At 36.0% G+C, this 3,588-nt stretch overlaps 1 pseudogene; it reads left to right on the top strand.

Annotated features, from left to right (window-relative positions):
- The first annotated feature begins 1,693 nt into the window (after window positions 1-1,693).
- Window positions 1,694-2,919, top strand: LOC101691220 (annotated as a pseudogene).
- Window positions 2,920-3,588: the final 669 nt, after the last annotated feature.

The raw sequence follows: 3,588 nt of genomic DNA on the forward strand, positions 1-3,588 counted from the left end.
TTTACACTTTTGTAAATTTTCTTATTTCACAATAATTCAGCCATGAATATCCTTGTCCATAAATCTTCATTACAGATTTGAATTTTCCTTAGAAATTCCTATGATTGTAATTTAAGATATAAGCAGTATTGAGGAAAACATTCCTTAAATAATGCTACATTGATTAAGCTACTAACAGTAAATACCTGATAGAGAGTTCTTCTCACACATAAAAAAGTTAATGTTCATTTTTTTTCTGTTTGGTGTAAGAAAAAAATCTCATATAAATGAATATGTGACAGGGTGGTGAAACAATTTTTCATATATTTGAGTATATGCAATTCAATTATTTATCTATCAGAAGCATAATTGAAAGATTACATCATGTTCCAAAAAGCTAAGTACTAACTATATTTTATTCTACTTAATATTTGGAAAAATGTAAACCTTCTATTATGTAAATAAGATACCTAAAGCTAGGATCTTAAAAATGTATTACTCAAAAGGATACTAAAAGTAATTTATCCCAAATTCTTTTATTTACAGATTAGTAAAGTCATGTCCAGGTAAAACCTAACAGTTCTGGTATTGTAGAAGTTGCCAAAAACAAAATTAAATTACAGAACAAAATTGAAAACAAAAACAAAATCCCATGGCTTGGGAGCAAGGTCCATTGTCTTTTCTCTGTTCCAAGCTCTGACACTAGAATTCCATGTTATCAAAAAATTTTAATCTCTAAATAGATGACAGCGAGGCTGTGTAGTGCATATGTCACCTTGTATTTTATTTTGGTGCTATGAAGGACTATATATATCTTGCACATTGTGCAGATATTATAAAGTGACATTCTCAAGTAAATGCTGAGCTTTTCTTTTTTTTAATTAGTAGCTGAACTGGAAAATGCAAGCTGTCAAATATGTGTTTCTTTTTTAATACTCGAAATAGAATAGTTTCATATTAATTACATGGTAGCAACCAACTATATGAGTTACATTAGGAAAGCAGAACTCAAAATCTCCTATATTTATTTTGAGAGACCTCACAAAGACCAAAATGAATCCAGAGTTTAGTTTGTATATTTTCAAGGAAAGGTAATACTGTATTTTAAAATAATCTAATTTCATCTTGAATTACTGACAAGCTTTGACATTTATTTTTACCAATAAAAAAAGACAATATGAAAGGAGAATAAAACCGTGATAAGCCGGAAGGAAACATTTTTTATTTTAATGGGAAATAATTGCCAGTATATTTAACATCCTTGAATCTCACATTTAATCAAGAGAAATAATATGAACAATCTTAAGCATTTATGAGACATTCGATAATATCAGTAGAAAGATCACTTTGGGCTTTCATCATCTATGAGGAAACAGGTTGAATTATTTACTTGTGATCTCACAATAATACAATTAAGGCAAAATGAGAACCAGGAGTCCTTGGTCATAACTTCAGATTGGTTCAGTGGGTTTTGGTTTGTTAACTCAGCATTTGCAGTCTTCTTCACATTAAACAATAGCTCCCTGCTTATATGCATGTGAGTAACTAGGAAAAGAGTTTTTAAAAATTAATTTTAGTAACAATCATGATAATAAAAGTACTTAATTTTGGGAACTTTCCAGAACGCTCGGTGAGACGCGGAGGAGCGGCGCCTACCCGAGCTGCGCCCAGCAACGCGCTCCTTCCTGCTCCCCCACATCGGCCTCGGCCCTCTCACCGGCTGTAGAAAATGGTGAAAGAAAGCACTTATTATGATGTTTTGGGGGTCAAACCCAATGCCACCCAAGAAGAACTGAAAAAGGCCTACAGGAAACTGGCTTTGAAGTACCACCCTGATAAGAATCCAAATGAAGGAGAGAAGTTTAAACAGGTTTCTCAAGCTTATGAAGTACTCTCTGATGCAAAGAAAAGGGAATTATATGACAAAGGAGGTGAACAGGCAATTAAAGAAGGTGGAGCTGGTGGTGGTTTTGGCTCCCCCATGGACATCTTTGATATGTTTTTTGGAGGAGGAGGAAGAATGCAGAGAAAGAAGGAGGGATAAAAATGTTGTGCATCAGCTCTCAGTAACCTTAGAAGATTTATATAACGGTGCAACAAGAAAACTAGCTCTGCAAAAGAATGTGATTTGTGATAAATGTGAAGGCCGAGGTGGTAAGAAAGGAGCAGTTGACTGTTGTCCCAATTGCCGAGGTACTGGAATGCAAATAAGAATTCATCAGATAGGACCTGAAACGGTTCAGCAAATTCAGTCTGTGTGCATGGAGTGCCAGGGCCATGGGGAACGGATCAGTCCTAAAGATAGATGTAAACGCTGCAATGGAAGGAAGATAGTTCAAGAGAAGATTCTAGAAGTTCATATTGACAAAGGCATGAAAGATGGCCAGAAGATAACATTCCATGGTGAGGGAGACCAAGAACCAGGACTGGAACCAGGAGATATTATCATTGTTTTAGATCAGAAGGACCATGCTGTTTTTACTTGGTGAGGAGAAGACCTTTTCATATGTATGGACATACAGCTGGTTGAAGCACTGTGTGGTTTTCAAAAGCCGATATCTACTCTTGACAACCGAACCATTGTCATCACCTCTCATCCAGGTCAGATTGTCAAGCATGGAGATATCAAGTGTGTGCTAAATGAAGGCATGCCAATTTATCGTAGGCCATATGAGAAGGGTCGCCTCATCATCGAATTTAAGGTAAATTTTCCTGAGAATGGCTTTCTGTCTCCTGATAAACTCTCTTTGCTGGAAAACTCCTACCTGAGAGGAAGGAAGTAGAAGAGACTGATGAAATCGACCAGGTAGAACTGGTGGACTTTGATCCAAATCAGGAAAGACGGCGCCATTACAATGGGGAAGCATATGAGGATGATGAACATCATCCCAGGGGTGGTGTTCAGTGTCAAACCTCTTAATGGGGCCAGTGAATAACACTGCTGGCATTTTATGTGCAGTAGTGAATGAGTGAAGGACTTAAATCATAGCTCACTACTTGCTATTGTTTTTGTTTTAATATTCAACTATAGTAGTGTTTTAAAAGTTAAATGAAGCTGGCCTCATAAAATGAGTTTGGAAGTTTTCCTTCCATTTCTATTTTTTGGAACAGTTTGAGGAGAATAGGAATTAGTTCTTCTTTAAATGTTTGGTAGAATTCCCCCGGGAAGCCGTCTGGCCCTGGGCTTTTGCTTGTTTGGAGATTTTTAATGACTGTTTCAATCTCCTTACTGGTTATGGGTCTGTTCAGGCTTTCTATTTCTTCCTGGTTCAGTTGTGGTAGTTTATATGTTTCTAGGTATGCATCCATTTCTTCCAGATTGTCAAATTTATTGCCGTAGAGTTGCTCATAGTATGTTCTTATAATAGTTTGTATTTCTTTGGTGTTAGTTTCAGGTCCTATCTCTCCTCTTTCATTCATGATTTTATTTATTTGGGTCCTTTCTCTTTTCTTTTTGATAAGTCGGGCCAGGGGTTTATCAATTTTATTAATTCTTTCAAAGAACCAGCTCCTAGTTTTGTTGATTTGTTCTATTGTTTTTTTGGTTTCTATTTCATTGATTTCTGCTCTGATCTTTATGATTTCTCTTCTCCTGCTGGGCTTAGGGTT

The sequence above is a fragment of the Mustela putorius genome, unplaced genomic scaffold (assembly GCF_011764305.1).
Source record: "Mustela putorius furo isolate JIRA1106 unplaced genomic scaffold, ASM1176430v1.1 tig00003834_pilon_pilon_pilon, whole genome shotgun sequence".
NCBI lineage: Eukaryota > Metazoa > Chordata > Mammalia > Carnivora > Mustelidae > Mustela > Mustela putorius.